Source organism: Arvicola amphibius, chromosome 3 (genome assembly GCF_903992535.2).
Source record: "Arvicola amphibius chromosome 3, mArvAmp1.2, whole genome shotgun sequence".
In the NCBI taxonomy this organism is placed as follows: Eukaryota; Metazoa; Chordata; class Mammalia; order Rodentia; family Cricetidae; genus Arvicola; species Arvicola amphibius.
In genome coordinates this window covers 149,551,350-149,574,604 of record NC_052049.1, presented here as the reverse complement: position 1 = coordinate 149,574,604, position 23,255 = coordinate 149,551,350, and positions in this window count along the sequence as shown.

Genomic DNA, 23,255 nt, shown 5'->3' with positions numbered 1-23,255 from the left:
AGCAAATGTATGAAGCAATGGGGGCCGCTCCTATTCAAACTACCACACACATTTTCCTCTTTAATACTATAATGTCTCTTTGAATTCTGGTCAGTCATCCTTCTTTGTCTTATATTTTCCTAATGGAATTGAGTATTTGGTTCAGTCTTTGTGTAGCATAATTAGTTCAGAATTTTAGTTTTAGCAGCTTTATATTTCTTTCTACTTGCATTATTACAATGCCTCACCCTGCTCAGTTTGGATTTGGAACTCCGACCTGTCTGGGCTGAAGAGAAATGAAGAAAGGAACACATACATAGACAATATGTACAGATAAATATATGTTAATGTATAGTAACACATAGCAATATTATATGTAGGAGTATATATTAGATATATCAGGAGTGGGGGGTGAAGAGGCCATGGCAATATAAATCTTGCTAGGGGGGCATCTGTAAGTAAAGCCAAGTTTCAAGTTATGGTAATATCACAATCCAGAAGCAGGAAAAGCTATGGGTTCATAGTTTAATAGCATTTGGTGGCTTTAGATAAAGGCTGATTGCTGGTTTGTTTGCTTTTGTGGTGCTTTTGTGTTGGGGTGGGTTGGGTTGGGTTTGGTTTTTTTTTTTTTTTGAGACAGGGTTTCTTTGTAGCTTTGGGAGCCTGTCTTGGAACTAGTTCTTGTTGACCAGGCTGTCCTTGAACTCACAGAGATCTACATGCCTCTGCCTCCCAAGTACAGGGATTAAAGACATGTGTTACCACCGCCCAGTAGGCTGATTGTTCTTAACAATCAGCACTTGAGACCAAAGGAAATTATTTGTATTTCTCTGACCTTGACTTGGGAAGTATCTGGGTATCTGGATATGGCTGTGCTCATGTCAACAATACACACTCATTCAGCCCTTCATCCATAGTCCACATTTATAACCTCCAAATTACACCTAAACCCTTGAATCCAATAATTTGCTGGTTGCTATTAAGTGCTTGAAATGAATGAATGAATGAGAAGGGAAATTTTCAGGGTTTCAGTAAGTGCTTAGTATACATCATTTGGGGGAAATTTGAACCCATTCTTCACATTTCTATTTATTACCCAAGGCGGAAAGACCTAAAGGTGGGTCAGAAGATCTTTCGTTCCGGAAAAGAAAAGGATATATTAGTATACAGAGAAGAGAATTCTCGAGGCCAGATTCCCTAGAGTTTGAAACCTGAGTTGGAGTTTGGTAGCGGAGAATGAGGCAGCCTGTGACAAGCTGCTGGTCACTAATGAAGGTGGTTAGGCATTAAATACACACAAAATGACATCCCTGTAGGGAATGCTTGCTGTAATTTCCTCTTAGGGTACTGTTTGTAAGTCCCTGATCTTTGATATTGAAAGTAAACATTCGTTAATCTCATAATCAAGAAGATCAAATATGTTCTGTTCATGGCACCTTAAAAGGGGTTGGCAGGATGGAAAAACGTAATGTTTCTTAAAAATGCAGTCCCTGGTAGCAAGAAATTCCTCACTGTTACTCTGGGGCAAGGAGAAATCTTTTGGTAAGAAGGAAGGTAGTGGTGGGTGATGTGAGTGGCTTCCTTAACAAGTGTGGCTCTGAACTTGTTATCTGAAAGAAAATACACTCCCTGGATCTAGATGCATCCAAATCCTTAGGGCAAAGAGACCATTAAAGAGAGACGCTGGAAGCCTCATCTTCATTCCTATGTCTCGTGCTAATGATGACAATGCCAGAGCCCAAGGCCGAGAGCGTTCACTGTCTTCTCTTTCTCACAGTGTAATCACTTCTCTCTTTTTGTATTTCCACACAGTCTACATAATAGAAACAGTTTAAAACTGGAGACTTTGAGTGTTTGCTGAGTTTTTATCAGAGCTCTCCTGCTCGCATCACCTCTGCAGGGAGGTGGTAAACAGGGGCCCAGATGCCAAGCATCTTCAAGGAACAGGTGTTTTGGGCAATTTGCAGTCTATCATAGCCCGAGTCAGTGGATGCAGGCTCCCAAAAGGTGCTCAGGGGAAGATATGTCTTATCATGTGGTTACATAGGGATGTGTTAAAGAGAGGTAAATATCCTGTGTAGTTGTCTGCAAAAATAATTATCATCTTGTTTAAGCTGACATAAAGAGTGGGGAAAAGAGATTCTCTTGTTAGTGTTATTATTCCCTAGACAGAAAAAATTTTGTTAGGGACAGGTACTGTAAATTGAACCTAGGGTTTCACACTCATGCTAGACAGCACTCTGCCACTTGACCTATAGACCTGACGCATCTTCTTGGTACCCGGCAAGGCTTCCATAGGTGGGGAATGGGACATCAACACAGCCATAAACTTCTGACTTACAATTTGACCTGACTGCAAGATGTGCTAGAGGGTGATGGTGGCACAGACCTATAGGAGTGGCCAACCAATGACTGGACCAACTAGAGACACATGCCTTGGAGGGAGCCTATGCTTGACGCTGCCTGGAGACCTAGCATAAGAGACAAAACAACTGGGCAAAAAGGTGAATGAAATGATGATTCCTAATGATATTTTGCTATATTCATAACAAATAGCCTAATTGTCATCAGAGAAGCGTCAGTCCAGCAACCGATGGGAGCAGGTTGCAGAGACTCACAGCCAATATTAGGCGAGCTTGAGGATCTCTGCAAGAGAGAGGGAGAAAGGATTGTAGGAGCCAGGGAGTTCAAAAGACAACCACAAGAACACAATCCACAGAATCAACTAAGCAGGGCTCATGAGGGTTCACAGAAACTGAAACAGCAATCAGGGAGCCTGTATGGGTCTGATCTAGGTCCTCTGCATATATGTTTTGGGTGTAGATGCTTAGTGTTCTTGTAGGAACTTCTAACATGGGGATAGGGAGTGTCTCTGACTCTTTGCTCTGGGACCTGTTTTCCTCCTACAAGGGTTTGCCTCGTCCAGCCTTGACTAGAGAGTTTAATGCCTAATCTTATGTAATGTGTTATGGCTGTGTTTGGTCTCTGTTCCTTGGAGGCCTGCTCTTTTCTGAAGGGAAATGGAGGAAGAGTGGTTCTGGGAGGGGAAGGTAAGGGGAGTTGTGAGGAATGAAGGGAGGAGAAACTGCAGTTGGGATTTAATATACGGGACAAGAATAAAGAAATTTATTTTAAAATGTTCTTTTCTGTCCAGAGTCAGTGAACTCTCACTGGCTCAGGTCAGTTGTTTCCATGAGTATCACCATCTTGACCCTTTCTCATTTATCACTCTGCTCTCTCTTGAACCAGGCCCTAGTGCTTCGCTGCACATCTCTGTCTGCTTCCATCAGTTGCTGGTGGAAGGTTCTATGATGACAATTAAGTTAGTCATCAATCTGATTACAGGGGAAGGTCAGTTTAGGTATTCTATTCACTGTTGCTTAGAGTCTTATGTGGGGTCATCCTTGTGGATTCCTGGGAATTACCCTAGTACCATGTTTCTTGCTAGCCCTTTAATGGATCCCTCAATCGAGATATCTATTTCCTTTCTCTCCTTCACTCTCTTTTACCCTTCTTTTTTAAAAAACATATTTATTTATTTATTATGTATACAGTATTCTGCCTGTGTGTATGCCTGCAGGTCAGAAGAGGGCACCAGACCCCATTACAGATGGTTGTGAGCCTCCATGTGGTTGCTGGGAATTGAACTTAGGACCTTTGGAAGAGCAGGCAATGCTCTTAACCTCTGAGCCATCTCTCCAGCCCTCTTTTACCCTTCTTGATCAACCTGTTCCCTCATGTTCTTCTCCTCTTTCCCCTTCTCTTCTCTCCCTCCCCACCCTCATCCATTCTCTTCCTTTCCAAATTTCTCAGACTGTGTTTCCCCTTTCCAGAGAATTCCATGAATGTTTCCCTTAGCGTTATCCTTGTTACCTAGCTTCTCTGGAATCATGGTTATTCTTTGCTTTACATCTAATACTAAGTCATATGTGAATACATACCATGTATACCATGTTTGCCTATCTGGGTCTGGATTACCTCACTGAGGATGTTTTTTTTTTCTAGTTCCATCCATTTGCATGCAAATTTCAAGATGTTTTCTTTTTTCCTGAGTAGTACACCACTGTGTAAATGTATCACGTTTTCTTCATCCATTCTTCAGTTGAAGGGCATCTATGTTGTTTGCAGGTTCTGGCTATAACAAATAATGCAGGAATGAAGACAGTTGAGCAAATACACTTGTGGTAAAAGTATGTGTCCTTTAGGTATATGCCCAAGAGTGGTATTACTGGGTCCTGAGGTAGATTGATTCCCATTTTTCTGAGAAACTGCCATACTGATTTCCAAAGTGGCTATACAAGTTTGCATTCCAACCAGCAATGGAGAAATGTGCCCCTTACTCCTCATCCTCTCCAACATAAGATAATATTGATGTTTTTGATCTTAGACATTCTGACAGGTGTAAGATGGTATTTCAGAATTATTTTGATTTGCATTTCTCTGATGGCTAAGAATGTTGAATAGTTCCTTAAGCATCTTTCAGCCATTTGCAATTGTTCTGTTGAGAATTTTCTGTTTAGATTTGTACCTCACTTTTCATTGGATTATTTGATAATTTGGTGTCTAGTTTCTTGAGTTCTTTATTTTTATTATTATTTTTTTTTTTGGAGATCATTCCTTTGTCTGATGTGGACTTAGTGAAGATCTTTTTCAATTCAGTAAGTTGCCATTTTGCCTATTGACAGTGTCCTTTGCCTTACAGAAGCTTCTCAGGTTAAAGAGGTCCCATTTATTAATTGTTGCACAGTGTCTGTGCTACTCTTGCTATGTTTAGTAAGTGGGTTCCTGTGTCCATGCGTTCAAGGCTACTTCCCACTTTCTCTTTAATGAAGTTCAGTGTGGCTGGATTCATAGTGAGGTCCTTGATTCATTTGGACTTAAGTTTTGTGCATTGGGTCGATACAGATCTATTTGCCTTCTCCATGTCAACATCCAGTTACGCCAGCAACATTTGTTGTAGAAGCTTACTTTTTTCTGTTGTATAATTTTAATTCCTTTGTCAAAAACCAGGTGTTCATAGGTGTTCTATAGTGGGGGAACTTTCATAGGACCATACTAGATCCACTGAATATGGGGGACAATTGTGAGGCTTGGGCAATCTGTGGGCACACTGGTAGTGGGACCAGGATTTATCCCTAGTGCTTGAGCTGGCAACTAGGAATTCATCCTCTTTGAAGAGATACCTTGCTCAGCCTAAATATAGGGGGAAGGGCTTTTGTCTTGCCAGAAAGAGAAGTGTCAGACTTTGTTGACTCCTCATGGGAAGCCTTACCCATTCTGAGGTATAGATGAGCTGGTGGAATGGGAGGAAGCATGGGGTTAAAATGGAGAGGGAGTGGGAATAGGGATAGTTGTGTAAAATGAGAAAAGATTTTATTAAAAATTCTTTTTAAAATATAATTTAATTTTTATTTTTTTAAAAAAGAAAACAAACTATTTTTTCTATTATACATACCAATTCAAGTTCCCACTCCCTCCCCTCCTCGCATTCCCTCCACTTACCCATCCCATTCACTCCACAGAGAGGGTAAGACACATAAATTTGGGGAAAATCCAAGGCCCTCACTACTATATCTAGACTGAGAAAGATATCCATCCAAAGAGAAGAGTTCCCAAAAAGCAATAGGGATAAATCCTGGTGCAACTGCCAGAGACCCTTCAGTCTGCCCAGCCATACAACTGTCAACCACATTCAGATGTGCTGGTTTGGACCTATGCTTGTTCCTTCCCTGTCTGGCTGAAGTTGGTGAGCTCCCACTAGCTTGGGTAGTGATATTTAAGATATTCATCACTCTTGCTACAGGGCAAGGCCATGCACCCTCTCCTCTATGGCTTAGGGGCTTAGCTGAAGTCATCCTTGTGGATTCCTGGGAATTTGTCCAGTGCCAGGTTTCTTGCTAGCCCCATAATGGATCCCTCAATCAAAATACCTTATTCCTTGCTCTCATCTCTGTCCTTCCTCCATCTCGACTATCCTATTCCCTCAATTACTCATCCACCTTCCCTTCTCCCCTCACCCCCATGCTCCCAATTTTGTCAGGCTATCTTGTCTATTATGACTTTCCAGGTGGATCTAGATATGTTTTTCTTAGGGTTTACCTTGTTACTTAGCTTCTCTAGGATCATGAACTATGGCTCAATATACTTGTTTATAGCTAGTATCCCACTTATGAGTGGAGTACATACCATATTCATTTTCTGGGTCTGGGTTACCTCACTCAGGATGGTGTTTTCTTCTTCCATCCAGTTGCATGCAAATTTCAAGATGTCATTGTTTTGTTACCTCTAAGTAGTACTCTATTGTGTAAATGTGCCACATTTTCTTTATGCATTCTTTGGTTGAGGGGCATCTAGGTTGTTTCCAAGTTCTGACTATTACTAATAATGCTGCTATGAACATAGTTGAACAAATGTCCTTGTAGAATGATTGCGCATCTTTTGGTATATTTCCAAGAGTGGTATTGCTAGATTAAGGGAGGATGATTCCCAATATTTTGAGAAACTGCCATACTGAATTCCAAAGTGGTTGTACAAGTTTGCATTCCCACCAGCAATGGATGAATGTTTCCCTTACTCCACATCCTCTCCAGCATAAGATATCATTGTTGGTTTTGATATTAGCTATTCTGGCTGGTATAAGATGGTATCTCAAGGTTGTTTTGATTTGCCATTCCCTGGTAGCTAAGGATGTTGAACATTTCCTTAAGTGTCTTTCAATCATTTGAGATTCTTCTGTTGAGAATTCTGTTTAGTTCTATACCCTATTTTTTAAAATTGAATTATTTGGAATTTTAATGTCTAATTTCTTGAGTTCTTTATGTTTTTTGGAGATCATTCCTTTGTCTGATGTGAGGTTGGTGAAGACCTTTTCCCATTCAGTAGGTTGCCTTTTTGTTTTATTGACTATGTCCTTTGTTTTACAGAAGTTTCTCAGTTTCAGGATGTCCCATTTATTTATTGTTGCTCTCAGTGTCTGTGCTACTAGGGTTATATTTAGGAGGTTGTTTCTTGTACCCATGCATTGAAGGCTACTTCCCACTTTCTCTTCTATCAGCTTCACTGTGGTCAGATTTATACTGAGGTCCTTAATCCATTTGGATTTGAGTTTTGTTCATGGGGATAGATATGGATCTATTTTCATTCTACATATTGGCATCCAATTATGCCAACATCATTTGTTGAAAATGCTTTCTTTTTTCCATTGTATAATTTTAGGGTTTTTTTTGTCAAAAATCAGGTGTTCATAGGAGTGTGGATTAATATCCAGGTCCATTGGTCAACCTTTCTGTTTTTATGCCAGTACCAAGCTGTTTTCATTACTGTAGCTCTGTAATAGAACTTGATGTCAGGGATGGCGATGCCTCCAGAAGTTCCTTTATTGTACAGCAGTGTTTTGGCTATTCTGGGTTTTTTGTTAAATGCTGGATAAGCATTTGACAAAATCCAACACCACTTCATGATAAAGGTCTTGTAGAGATCATGGATACAAGGAACATATCTAAATTTAATAAAAGCATTATACAGCAAGCTGACAGCCAACCTCAAATTAAATGGAGAGAAACTCAAAGTAATTCCACTAGAACCAGGAACAAGACACATCCATTCTCCATTCTCCTCAACATAGTTCTCGAAGTTCTGGCTGTAGCAGTGACAACAAAAGGAGGTCAAGGGGACTCAAATTGGAAAGGAAGAAGTCAAACTTTCTTTATTTGCAGATGATATGACAGTATATATAAGTGACCCCAAAAACTCAACTAGGGAATGCCCTACTTCTGATAATACCTTCATCAATGTTGCAGAATAAAAAGATCAGCTCAAAAAAATCAGTAGCCCTCCTATACAAATGATAAAGAAGCTGAGAAAGAAATCAGAGAAACATCACCTTTCACAATAGCCACAAATAAGATAAAATATCTTGAGATAACACTAACCAAAAAACTTAAAGACCTATTTGACAAGAACTTTGAGGAAAGAAATTGCAAGAAAATACCAAAAATGAAAAGATCTCCCATGTTATTGGATAGGCAGGATTAACATAATAAAAATAACAATCCCCCCCAAAACAATCTATAGATTCAATGCAATCACCATCAAAATCCCAACACAATTCTTCACAGACCTTAAAAGAACAACAATCGGCCGGGCGGTGGTGGCGCACGCCTTTAATCCCAGCACTCGGGAGGCAGAGGCAGGCGGATCTCTGTGAGTTCGAGATCAGCCTGGTCTACAAGAGCTAGTTCCAGGACAGGCTCCAAAGCCACAGAGAAACCCTGTCTCGAAAAAACCAAAAAAAAAAAAAAAAAAAAAAAAAAAAAAAAAAAAAAAAAAATCAACTTCATATGGAAAAAAATTCTTAATAAACAAATAGAAAAATAAATAAATAAAATATTCCCTTCTATAACAATTCTCTACATTGTGTTTACTGAAGACTTCTCTTCAGTGTTCAATCAAACTGAGTGACAAGATCCCTGAAAAGAAAAAAAATAGAAGTATATTTTAGTTTCATAAATACTCTAGCTACTTTCCTATTAATCTAACAATAACTCAAAAGAATAAGGAAATCATGCCAGAATTTTATACCTCTAATCAGATAAATATTCTACAATATAAAGAAAAATGTGTTTATTGATATTCTAGGAGAGAGACATACTACATATTAGTTAATATGTAGAGACAAACACAAACATACTAAAATGCTGAGAGCTCTGATTCTAAAATACTAAACTAGTTTGCTGATTGTAAATACTATCAAACACTATTTTTGAGCTCATTATCAAATAAAATCATACAATGTAATTTCATGAAAATATATGAACATAAATTTGTAATTTGGTTTAAATATTTTAAGTGCAATATGTTTCATAATTTTTTATTTTATATTTTTATTTTAAAAGTTTTTATACAATAAATTCTGAGAATGCCTTCTTCTTTCTTAATTCCAACATATTTCGCTGATCTCTCTATCACCCAAATCCACAGCTTATCTTTTCTCTTTAGAAAGTAAACAACAAACAAATAAACCAAACAAATCGCAATTTAAAAAAAAACCAAAACCAAAAATAAACAAAGAAACAAACATAAGAAACATATACAAATACACACATATGCAACTGCATTTATCTATTTTCATAGTTTCCATTCAGGTGTATTCCTAGATTCACTTATTGAGGCCATCTATTAAACAAATTAAGCTTCAGAATTTTATTAGTTCTACTGTACAGTTACTCTTTCACATTTTCCTTGTCTAAACAACATTATGAAAATACCAATTCAACCAGGTTCTTTATGTAACTAAAAATATTAAAATGTAGTGCTTTGCAATTTTAGGTTCTTCTTCAACTCAACTTAATTATTCATTCAAAAATTCCCTTTAAAATTTATCCTCATGCTCTGTGGTTTTTTGTTTTGTTTTGCTTTGTTTTTGATTTTTTAAATGAGAACACTAGAAACAATCAGAACCCACAAACTTTGAATGTCTACGGGATTGATCTTGGGTTCTGACAGCATTCTGGTCTACTCGAAAGAAATAAAAGAAGTGGTTCTAAGACTGAAAAAAAAATGAACTAGGCTATTTTAAAGTCTTTCATAGCTCAAGAAAATATACCCTTACTGCCCAAAGATAAATATATTAAGAGTACCCAAGAGCCAACTTAAATATAGAAGAGCTAGTTTAATTAATATGATAATTCATTGCTGGATTGTAACTGGAAGCAGAAATTAAGCATTCATGAACCCATATGTGTATACATGAATGATTGAACAAATAAATTACTTGAGGAGATGAGAAGAGGTATTTGTTAGAATTCTTTCACAAAGTTGTCATTGTTCTCAAGGTTATGCCTGATTCATTCTCATTTGCTAAGACTTTTTGACTTTCCTGTTGAGAATAGAATCCTGAACCCTATGTATCCCAGGCAAGAAACTCTGCCACTGAGCTACACCCAGTCCCAGGCTTTCTATTTCTCCTTGATTAGGGTTTGAATGCTTTTGGTTATAAGGATTATGCTCAGGTTATCTGGTGTGTTGACAACTATTGTTCACAATAGCCCTTTATAATCCTTTTCAAGTAGACGAGATTCATAGTTAAGTCTTTGTTCACTTCTGTCTTCATTTATTTGAGCCTTGTAATTTTTTTCTCTAAACTTGCCAAAATTTGGTCAAATTTGTTTTCTTTTCTAAACTGACTTAGCTTTGTTTATTTTTTCCCCATTGGTTTTCTTTGCTTGATTTAGTTCCCATATCCTCAAAACATTTCCTAACTGTAGTTTTATTTATCCAGTTCTAATCGTTTGACACATAAAAAGTAAAGTTAACCTATTTATGGTCGTTAATTTCATTTTATATTTGAAACCAGCAAGTTACTGTAACTTAGATTCACCATGCTCCTGCCGCAGTCTCCTGAGAGTTTTTTTTTTTTTTTTGACATTTTAACAGTGCTTTCCCACATCTTCTTAACTCCAGTTACTCCCTCCTCATTCCCTCTTCCTGTGCATGCATTAAGACTTTTATTAATTATTTCGGTAGTTAATACATTTTTTGCTTATCTATCCAATATTAGTTTGATGAATTCCTCAAACCTCTAATATACTCACTTTTTAAAATTAATTTGAGAACATTTCAGAAATTGTCAAAAAAAATTCTACTTCAATATATTTCTCCTCTCCTTTTTGGTGTATAACGAAGTATGTGGTAAGCATTTAACTATTGCCCTACAGGTCGCTAGGATTGTAATATTTTTAAAGTAATTTAAGGTTTTTTTGTGCTGTGTCATTTCTATGAGCTATTTCAAAATCATTGATTTTTCCCACCTTCACATTTCTGCTGTGCAGTCAGCATAGTGCAGCCTCCAGAAAATTCTGATTTCTATAATTTAGTATCTACATTTTTCTTCAAGGTTAAACTTTGACGTTTCTATGACAAATCCCATTGTTTTCTTGTTTCAGGGTCATTTGGGGTTTTTTTTTTTTTGATCTTCAGATTAGGTAATATTCATAGTTTACATTCCCCTGGCTGATTTTACTGTCTAGAAATTTCAGTTTATTTTCTGAACACATAGACATGAGTTGCTGTGAGAATTCAGACTTTGTTAGGATCTGGTGAAGAACGGTGTGTGGCTTCTGTGCTTGTTTATAGGCAATCCACCCAGCTGCTACAGATTCTTCACTGCTTCCTGCCAGTATTGATGCCATGGTCTGCCATGCTTAGAAGTTTTATGAAGGCATTTGGCTCTCCCCATATCATATATGGACTTTTAGGAGCTGGCAGCTATTCTGTACATCGTAGGCTATGATTAAGTCCACTGCTTTTACTGACTCATGCATATTAATGGTATTTCCTTCATAGTTCCCATCTCTCTAAACCTATTTTCTATTCATAGCTCCAAGTTGTCTCTCTCCTGGTTCCTTGGGCCAGAGGATAGGACTTTTTTTGAGTGTCAATCTGCTACCCAGGATTTACTCTGAGGACAATGATATGTGTGGCAATGAAAAAAAAAAAGCATAGATAATTTGTGAGCATGCACTCTTTGGACAACAATGAACCCCTTTTGTAGGTTTATCTTGGGTAGAGACTGGTTTTTCTTTTGGGTGTTATATACCTGTGACTTCACTTTATAGTGCAGTCAGTAGGAAAAGAAAAAAAAAGGCCAGAATGTCAAGTTATTGTGGATAAATTGTGGTGGGGAAATGAATGAGAAACTCAAATAGAAACTGACTGGTTATGCTTCACAGAAGAAAAAAGCATTTGGAATAGACCAAACATTTCACATTGTGGGTACCATGCAATTCTATAGGCACTGTAAACCAATTGAGATAAGGGAAAAATGATGATGATGTTCATGTTTATAAAGTCATCGATCAGCTACAACATCAATTTCACTTGTGTAGAAGAGATGTAGGAAACAAATGATTCCTAGGGCACAGAATAGTTAATAAAACATGTGTAAGGAATTATAGATAAGTAACTTGATATTTGTTGATGAAACCAGATTAAAGGAATTGGTGAGGATTTATCAATTTCAAAACACAGTAGAGACTGATGGAAAAGGAGGAAGAGGATGGGTTACATGAGATAAAAATTTTCAGATCAAGAGGCAGAGGTAAATATTTCAGCCATAAATATACACAATAACCTTTAAAAGCAAATAGAACATATCCATTTGTTCTCTACAAAAGAAACAGATGAAGGGGAAATTCCAACGTAAGGAGGTAGTAAGGTATTTGGAACAGAAACTATGGAAATTTTTCTAAGTTAATTGTATTAGTCAGGGCAACCCAACACCAATAGGATGTCTACAGATATTTGAGATCTATTATAGGAATTGTGATTCCAAAGACCCACAATATGCTGTAAACTTTGGAGCGTCAAGGAAGCTAATTCTGGAATTAATTTTAAGCACAAGCTTGAGTAAAGGGGGAGCAGATGGAGCAACTCTCAGCTGAAGGCAAAGGTCTGCAAAGGGAGGTGTTAAAGCCCTCGTACCCCTCATACTGGGGTTTAAAGGCTCAAGAGCCTGGGGTTGTGGGAAAACCTCTACATAGGAGAATATGAAGGTGCCAACTAATGAGAAGGAGAGAATTTGCCTCCCTCCTTTACTATTTTATTCCAGATAATTTGAAGGGATTACAAGTCTTTGGCATGTTAGTGAAGGTGGCTGCATCTTCTTCCCTGAGACAACCTACTCAAAAGTTAGGAACTTTCAGTAGCGTTCACACAGACCCATCTACAATTATCTTAGCAGATATCTTGTCATTATTGAATTCAGCAGGTTACTCATAAATTTAGCTATATCACCCTGTTTTTGGAAAAAAAACAAGCATGGCATTGAAGTATTTTGCAGAGTATAACTGCACACTTGAAAGCATGGTAGACTTTTTAATATTCTGGTACTGAACTGAGGTATCACTTACATGAATGATATTCTTCAGCAAACCTTACCAACTCTTTTCAGATGCTTGTGTTGATGGTGAGAGTTGAACCTAGGACCTTGAACATTCTAAGCACTACAACAAAATTGTGGTGCAGGCTGAGGTGTAATTCTGCATGAGCTTGAATAATATTTACCTTTAAACTGTCTTTAAAATTTATATAAGTTGAAATAATTTATTTTTCTCTAAAGAGATTTAGAGTTTTTTCCCACAGTCTTTCAAGGGAGGCAAGCTAGGAACTGGCTTTCAAGAGTAAGATATTATAGACAAATGATGAAAAACTGTGATAATTGTGTAACCCATGAAAGTATATTGAGGATATGTTGACAATGTCATGTTTATGTAGCTCCAAGTAATCATCTCCTCAATTTTATTTTATTTGGAATGTGTCTATGTGACATTATTGGGACACCTAGCTTTTGGCTGATCCAATAAGCAAACAACTAATAGAATTGAGTTGAGGTCGCAGTGATCTTGTCAGAGATATAATGCCTTATTCCCTTCTAGGTAGCTGCATGAAAATCTAGGAGAGGAAGTTAAGAAGGTTGAAGGTTTAATGCATTTATGCTGGGGACCTCTGTGCTCCATGAGGGCTTACTGCATTATAGGGGTATAGTTTATGCCTCTCACTGGTAAAGTAAGTGGGTGCTGTTTTAATACCTCGATGACATAATATGAAAATTCATGCATTTTTAATAACCAGAGGGCATAGGTGCTAAAGGGATTTCTTTATCTCTATTGTATGACCAGGGTCAGCTGACCTAAAAAGTTATTTTATCTTATCTTATCTTTAAAAAGAAGGATGTTCACATATTCTACATAATTTATTCTCTGGGAAACACACATTTGTACATACACATTAGAATAGGGCTTATGTCTGGCATGGCTATCTGTATAAATAAAGAGATAGATACAGTATTAATAAAATTGTTAGCCCTGCATCCATCTCAGGGACTGTGTGCAATGCACCATGGCAATTAAAGGAGCCTATAGGTACTGAATGTGTCAACCACCACTCAGGGTGCTGGAGAAAATGGCACAATGATGACTGCAATGCCAGAGAAAGTTTGAGCCAGCCTAAACGGGTTTGAACCGGTTGGAACCACTTTGAACCAGTCTGAGCCAGTTTGAGCAGGTCTGAACTGGTCTGAACTGGTTTGAACTAGTCTAAACCAGTTTGAAATGGTTGGGAACTGGTCCGAACTGGTTGGAAATGGTGGGAGCCAGTATGAACCGGTCTAAACAGGTCTAAGCCGGTTTGAACCAGTCTAAACTGGTTTGAACCGGCCAGAACTGGTCTGAACTGATCTGAGCCGGTTTTTAACTGGTCTAATCCTGTATGAACCAGTCTAAACAGGTCGGAACCAGTTTGAACCGGTCTAAACCGGTTTGAAATGGTCTAAATGGGTCTAGGCCAGTTTAAACCTGTTTGAACTGGTTTAAGCTGGTCTCAGCTGGTTTGAATTGGTCTAAGCAGGTTTGAACCAGTTTAGGCCAGTTTGAACCACTCTAGGCCAGTTTGAAACAGTTTGAACCAATCTGAACCAGTCTAAGCTGGTTTGTACTAGCCAGAACTGGTCTGTCTGAGCCAGTCTAAACCAATGTGAGCCGGTCTAAAGAGGTTTGAACCGGTTGGAATGGGTCCTAGCAACTTTGAGCCAGTCGGAACCGGTCTGAGCCGGTTTGAACCTGTCTGAACTGGTGTGAGCCTGTTTGAACCGATTTGAACCGGACGGAACTGGTCCCAGCAGGTTTGATCCAGTCAGAACGGGTCTGAGGTGGTTTGAACCAGTCTGAGCCGGTTTGAACCGGTTCGAACTGGTATGAACCGGTCTGGGCCAGATGTATCTGGTCGGAAGAGGATTGAGCCAGTTTGAACCAGTGTGAACCAGTTGGAACCAGTCTACACCAGTCTGAACCGGTTTGAACCGGTCGGAACTGTTCAGAAACAGTTTGAACCGGTCTGGGCCAGACTGAAACAGTCTAAACCGGTCTGAGCCAGTTTGAAGTGGTCTAAACTGGTCTGAGTCAGTTTGAACTGTCCAGAAACAGTCTGAGCCAGTCTGAGCTGGATTGAACCAGTTTGAACCTGTCTAAACCGGTCGGAACCAGTTTGAACCAGTCTGAGCCTGTCTAAACTGGCTCGAACTGGTCGGAACCGGACAGAACCGGTTTGAACCCGTCGGAACCAGTCGGAACCCATCTGAGCCAATTGAGCCAGTTTGAACCAGTCAGAACCGGTATAAACCAGTTTGAGCCGGTATGAACCGGTCAGATCCGGTCTGAGCTGGTTTGAACCGGTCTGGGCCGGTTTGAACAGGTCGGAACCAGTCTAAACAGGTTTGAACCAGTCAGATCCGGTCTGAGCCGGTTGGAACCAGTCTAAACTGGTTTGGTTGGAACCGGTTTGAGCAAGTCAGAACTGGTCGTAACTGGTTTGAACCAGTTGGAACAAGTTTGAACCAGTCAGAACTAGTCAAAACCGGTTTGAGGTGGTCAGATCCGGTCTAAGCCAGTTTGAACCAGTCGGAACCAGTCTAAACCGGTTTGAAGTGGTCAGAACCGGTCGGAACCGGTTTGAATCAGTTGGAACCGGTTTGAACCAGTTGAAACCGATTTGAACCAGTCAGAACCAGTCATAACCAGTCAAAACCGGTTTGAAGCAGTCAGATCCGGTCTGAGCCGGTTTGAGCCAGTCTGAGCCAGTTTAAACCGGTCTGAAACGGTCAGAACCGGTCCGAACTGGTCAGATCCTGTCTGAACCAGTTCGAACAGGTCGGAACCGGTCTGAACCGGTCTGAGCCAGTTTGAACCAGTCGGAACCGGCTTGAACCGGTTTGAACTGGTCAGATCCGGTCTGAGCCGGTTTGAACCAGTCGGAACCGGTCTGAACCAGTCTGAACTGGTTTGAACTGGTCTGAACCGGTTTGAGGCGGTCAGATCCGGTTGAGCCAGTTTGAACCGTTCGGAGCCGGTCGGAACCGGTTTGAACTGTCCAGATCCGGCCTGAGCCAGTTTGGACCGGTCAGAACCGGTCTAAGCCGGTTTGAGCCGGTTGGATCCAGTCTGAGCCGGTCAGAACTGATTCGAACCGGTTGAAACTGGTCTGAGCCTGTTTGAACAAGTCTGAGCCGGTCAGAACGGGTCCGAGCCGGTTTGAACTGGTCGGAACCGGTCTGAGCCTGTCTGAGCCGGTCGAAACCGGTCTGAGCTGGTTTGAACTTCTTGGAACCGGTCTGAGCCGGTTTGAGCAGGTTTGAGCCGGTCGGAACCGGTCTAAAACTGTTTGGACCGGTCGGAACCGGTCTGAGCTGGTTTGAACCACTCAGAACCAGTCTAAACCGGTTTGAACCTGTTGGAACCAGTCTAAACCGATTTGTACTGGTCGGAACAGGTCTGAGCCTGTTTGAACCGGTCGGATCCGTTTGGAGCCAGTTTGAACCTGCTGGAACCGGTTTGAGTCTATTTATGGTTGTTAATTTTATTTTATATTTGAAACCAGCAAGTTATTGTAACTTAGATTCACCATGCTCCTGTAGCAGCCTCCTGAAAGGTAGGAATGCTGAGGTTTAGGTCTACATCAGAACACCAAAATCATGGCTGTTTTCTAATATAAGTATTTCTCACTAAACATTTCCTTCTTAACACTTTGTTTGCAGCCTTGTTTAGGTTGTGTTTTGTGTCAGTTGTCCCAAAATACTTCTTGAATTCACCGTTGATTTGTCTTTTAACCTGTGGTTAACCACAAGTAAGTTTTTTATTTAAGTTTCTAAACTTTGGTAATAATATGCACAGTCCTTCTAACATGCTGTCAAATAGTTCATTGGTATTTAATTGATTATTTTAATATATATGCTCACTAGAGGTATGTGGTTTTAGCATCAAGTGGGCACTAATTTATAAACTTGGAAGCACTCACTCTCATGGAAAAGTATAGTGTAAAATAGTTAAACAAGCATAGAGAATGGAATGGTGTTTCCTGGAATAGGGAGGGGGAAAGAGAGAAACTGGGTAAAGCAAATCAACTTCCAATTATGCAAATGAATAATTTCAGATGATCTAATATACAAGGATACAAGTTAATGATCTTGCGATAAATTTGAAATTTGTTACGAACATATTTCCATTTTTCATATTACTAAAACTCACCCCACACCCTCCACAGTACAGTTTGAGATTTTACATGGGTTACCTTAACTGTACTGACTGGCTCACAATGTTCACATGTATCGAGGGTACTAGTGACTTTTCTATTGCCTTGATAACATGCCCTTATCAGAAAGATAAAGGATTGACTTTAGCTTGCAATTCCATAGAGGATGAAGTTCATTATTGTTGAGAAGTCACGGGAGCAGCAGTATGAAGCCAGCCTTTCAGAAGCAAAACTATGACTTTTCAGCAATACACAGGAAACAGGGGTGAGGTGGTTGGAAGAAAATCAATAAAAAATCAAGGCCCTCCCCACCAAGAAGTACTTCTTCTGTAAAGGTGCTACCTCCTAAACATTCCCTAAGTGTCTTGTACTGTGCCACCAATTGGAAACCAAGTGTCCAGATACACAAGTCCTCGCCAGGTATTTCCCATTCATCATGGCAAGTTAGCAACTCATATACATGAAATTCAATTGTCAACTGTATTTCAGTACAGCTGAAAGCAATTAGGATATCGCTATAAGGAAAGAGTAATGAGACTATTTTTATGATAAGACTTAATTAATTGATTGTTTCGAGACAGGTTTTCCTATAGCTTTGGCACCTGTACTGGAACTAGCTGTTGTATATCACGCTGGCCTCAAACTCACAGAGATCCGCCTGCCTCTGCCTCTTGAATGCTGGGATTAAAGGCATGGCCACCACTACCCGGCTGATAAGATTTAGAGTTAATGAAAAAAAACCTTCCATATCAAACTCCACAGTAGCAGTATTTGGATAAACCAATTCAGAAATAGACCCAAATGCATATGCAAACCATAATACACTATAAAAAGAGTATCTCAGCCCACTGGCTTTTCAGGTAAATGGTATTGGGACAATTAGATAAACATTACTAAAAATATAATGAGACAATCTTCTCAAAACAAACACAGAGTGAACTCCACAAGATCCAGAATTCTAATTAGAAAACAAAATCCTAAGCAGTGGAAGAAATCAAGTGTATTCTTTAATAACAGTGCAGAGAGCGTGGGTTTCTAACGATATGTCAAAACAAAAGATACAATAAAGGAAAGGTTATTACTTTGTACTTTATAAATATATTTATAAATATTTCGTGTATGAATTACACATAAATATACATATAAATATTTATAATAAACCACTTATATTAAAATTTGCATGGAAAAAGCGTATCATAAGCAAAATCACATAGCAAATGACAAACTGGGCTAAATTACACAGATATAGAGTTAAGATTCTCAATATATAATGCATTTCTATAATTATGAGGGAAAAAGAACATGACAAAAAAATGGGCAGACAGTATGAATATACCTGTATGCATCGTTATACATCTGTGTACATAAAAGCTTCTAAAATACTAAATATGAATTCAGTTCATAAAAAGCAAAGTTCAAAAACGTGAGAAAACCTTGTGATTGGCTGATGTAACAAAGGTCATGATGAGCCATTTACTCCTCTGCTGATAAAACTGATATGGGACAATCTCCAAAGAAGGGACCATGCCAGCATTTAGGAAAGACACCGTAACCTTTGCCCTTTGAGTCAGCAGCTTTACTGTGAGTATAAACTGAAAAAGTGCCTCTAATAACAAAACCCAGATTTCTTCAGGCTAATTAATTAAAATGTATCTTAATTCAAATAGTAGCAGAAAGTTTGTAACTAAACTGTTTTAGAATAAAATAGAATACAGTTAGCTGGAAAGAGAAATGTCTTTTTTTAGCAAAACAATATTAATTGATAGATATACAAGGAGTAATAAAGTTTGAAAATTATTGTTTTTTAATTGTCGTTATAAATACTTACAGAAACATTAGTGAGTACTGAGACAAGCTAGCAAAGATGGAAACGAAAACCGCTACAGAATTTCAAAGTGGCAGCCCAGGCATTGTGTACTAGGTGCAAAACAGCAATGGTAATTCAGTGGAGTAACTGGGGGTCATTTTGACCTTGTGATCAAAATTAGCATCTCCAGTAAAGGGCAGACAGACACTGTGTGCTCCAAATGTACATACTCTAAAGGTCACTCCTGTCACTGATGTAGTATTCCAGCAGATGGGAGTACATAGCTCAAAGCTAATTGTGAGGAAACATCAGGCCAAAATAAACCCGGAGCCTCCTGTCAAATAACTATCTAGTATCCTTCAAGCCATTGATGCTATGAAACACACAGCATAAGAATCCCTCCAGATTGCCGATTGAGGGCTTATGAATAAAGGTATTATGTAATCCTCACCTACATCTCGTACTATAGGCAAAGGTGGCACCAAGGTTTTATGGCTAAATGAATGAAGTAGGAGAATAAATTGCAGGTTAAATAAATGAAAACACTTTAGTGATATCGCGTTCTGAATTTGACATCGTACTGTGACAATGTCTTTTTAAATTCCCTTTACTATCATGCTCATGTTACATATTTCCGTATACATTGACATACATAGAGAACCATGACAGGTAGCATGCTTCACTTTATTTCTTATATTGAGTTTAAAGACTAGAAAAAAGCCCCTCATATTTGTTCAGCTCCTCACCACGCTCGGCTCTGCTTGGCATTCTTCACGGTTGCACTTAGTCTTGGCTGTAATTTTCCCAGTCTGAAATTTTCTGGAAGTGTGTCATTCAGGAGAAGATTTTCTGAGAACAACTTTCTTGTTTTTCTTCATATTAAGTTGTCTTTATCTCAGCTTTACTGGAAACTATTTCACGAAACACATGAACTATTAGTTTTTTGACATTTTAATGATACTTTTCCACATCTTAACTCCAGTTACTCCCTCCTCATTCCCTCTTCCTGTGCATGCATTAAGACTTTTTTTTAATTATTTCAGTAGTTAATAATTTTTTGCTTGTCTATCCAATATTAATTTGATGAATTCCTCAAACCTCTAATATACTCACTGTCTTTTAATTAATTTGAGAACATTTCAGAAATTGTCAAATAATTTCTCCTTCAATATATTTCTCCTCTCCTTTTTGGTGTATAATGAAGTATGTGGTAAGCATTTAACTATTGCCCTACAGGTCGCTAGGATTGTAATATTTTAAAAGTATTTTAAGGTTTTTTTGCGCTATGTCATTTCTATGAGCTATTTCAAAATTATTGATTTTTCCCACCTTCACATTTCTGCTGTGTGGTCAACATAGTGCATCCTCCAGAAAATTTTTATTTCTATAATTTAGTATCTACATTTTTCTTCAAGGTTAAACTTTGAAGTTTCTGTGACAAATCCCATTGTTTTCCCGTTTCAGGGTTATTTTGAGTTGATTTTTTTTATCTTCCGATTAAGTAATATTCATAGTTTACATTCCCTTGGATGATTTTACTGTCTAGAAATTTCAGTTTATTTTCTGAACACATAGACATGAGTTGCTGTGAGAATTCAGACTTTGTTAGGATCTGGTGAAGAACGGTGTGTGGCTTCTGTGCTTGTTTATAGGCAATCCACCCAGCTGCTACAGATTCTTCACTGCTTCCTGCCAGTATTGATGCCATGGTCTGCCATGCATTGAAGTTTTATGAAGATATTTGGATCTCTCCATATCATATATGGACTTTTAGGAGCTGGCAGCTATTCTGTAGATCGTAGGCTATGATTAAGTCCACTGCTTTTGCTGATTCATGCATATTAATGGTATTTCCTTCATAGTTCCCATCTCTCTAAACCTCTTTTCTATTCATAGCTCCTGAAGTTGTCTCTCCTGGTTCCTTGGGCCAGAGGATAGGACTTTTTTTGAGTGTCAATCTGCTACCCAGGAGTTACTCTGAGGACAATGATATGTGTGGCAATGAAAAAAAAGCATAGATAATTTGTCACCATGCACTCTTTGAACAAGAGTGAACCCCTTTTGTAGGTTTATCTTGGGTAGAGACTGGTTTTTCTTTGGGGTGTTATATACCTGTGACTTCACTTTATAGTGCAGTCAGTAGGAAAAGAAAAAAAGGCCAGAATGTCAAGATTTCTTTCAAAGTTTTCCTGTTTGTACACTGCATGATTATAGAATTTCATTTAATGATTTTTCTTTGGGTGAACATAAGAAAAACTACAGAGAGTAGACTACACACACACACATACACACACATATATGTGTATATATATATATATATAATAGCATAGTATATCTAGATAGATAGAGAGATGATAGATAGATAGATAGATGATAGATAGATAGATAGATAGATAGATAGATAGATAGATAGATAGATAGATAGATAGATGATAGCATAGAAAGCATGCTGCTGGTGGTCCTTTGTTGTCATTGGCCTGAGTTGTCTCTGTTAAGAATGACAGGGGCTCCAGACTGCTGTAGCTATGTTCTACATTCACTGACACTGAAAGTCATGAGTGTTGACTTGGAAAAATCTGCTATAGTAGCTTGCTACCAAACACATGAGCCTATAGAGGGTATTTCCCATTTGCACTACATTAGAATATTGTAAATATTGTACATGGTATATACCAAAATGGAACAGGGGAGTGAATTATAAGCATTTAATAATGGATATCAATCAGGACAGATGTTGAAATGTAGTTAAATATCTAAAAATCATAGTTGTGAATAAATGCAGGGTTTTCTTTTTCAAATGTGCTAGATTTTATTGATTTGAAAGGAGATTTCTAAAACTTTTGAAAATATTTCCAAGTATATTCTTTCTAGTCTTTCTAATAAAATAGCTGAATCCAGTTATTTACTAATACTGTTTTTTTAAAAAAAATCTTGGCATCTTCATAAATCTTGCAGTTTTCTCAGCAACAAAGAATGACCTTTTTAACATTATAACATTTCTTTCCTAAGAGAATATGTTTGTGGAATAATTATTAATGCTTCATTTCTATCCACAATTCAGAAACCACATTTTAAATGTGGTGTTGCCATAAAACTGATGCAAACACAATTGAACAACTTATTTTCAATGTACCAAATGCTTTGGAAATGACCATTGCATTTACTTACATAAAAACTGTATCAAAACAATCAAAAAAGGGACCCAAACAAGACTGTATGTACTTGATTACAGGTGATCATGATGCTTTCATAAAGTACAAACAGTCTACAATTTCAGACTTCTTGAATACACACATCAGTTTACTAAAGTTAATTTTTAATGAAGCAGTTGGAAGAACTGCATTTGACTTGTGACTTATTCTCATAAACACACTTGTTTCAGTATCAACAACATAACATGTGGAAGAGTCCCTCTTGCTTCCTGCTCATGTTTCTCCTTTCACACTGAATTTCACAGATGCCAGGGAAATTTTCTTACAATATGTTACTTCAAAATATCCAGTAGTATTTTATAATAAAACCTAAAAACACATTCATCAAAAATAGTATGTCTATATTTACAAAAGGTAATTCATATCTGCACACAAAGTCTTCATAGGCATGTAAACTCATTATGCATAAGTATGAAACAATTGATTCCCTTCGTCCTATAGTACTAAGATTAAAGGTATTAAAATTCTTTTGTAACTTACATGCCTCCTAATCCTGTTTATCCTGAGTAGTTCTTTTCCCCTCATAGGCAATAACCCACAAAGCAGGTTGAGTTTTCAGGTGAAATTCTTCTTATGAAATTTGTCAGTTGACTTTTTAGAATGTTATATTCCAATATCATAGAAACTTCAGTTACACCCGTCATCAACCAGTCATTTTTACATTCAAAGGGCACAGCACATAGCATGTAGCCAACAATAATGGATGCATATACACATTAGTGTAGGGGAGATGGTTTGAGAACTTGTGGGAACATCAAAAGAAAGAAGGATGTGGAGGCAAGTAGTGGCAGATCATAGTAACATTCATATCTTACAACTGACTAAACACTAATTCCCAGACCTCTCAGAGGACATTAAGAACTAACTTGAGGCTTAGCAACTGGAAGGGGAATTGCAGAGAAGGGTTTCAGTGGGAGAGGGATAAGTGAAGGGCATAGGGAATGAAAATGGCTAAAACTCATTACTTATAAATGTATGCAACTATCCAACAATAAACAAAATTTAAATAAAAAAGAAAGATTCTTGGGTGAGAATGCTGCATAGTCTTAGTGAGACCTGTTATTGTGGATAAATTGTGTTGGGGAAATGAATGAGAAACTCAAATAGAAACTGACTGGTTATGCTTCACAGAAGAAAAAAGCATTTGGAATAGACCAAACATTTCACATTGCGGGTAC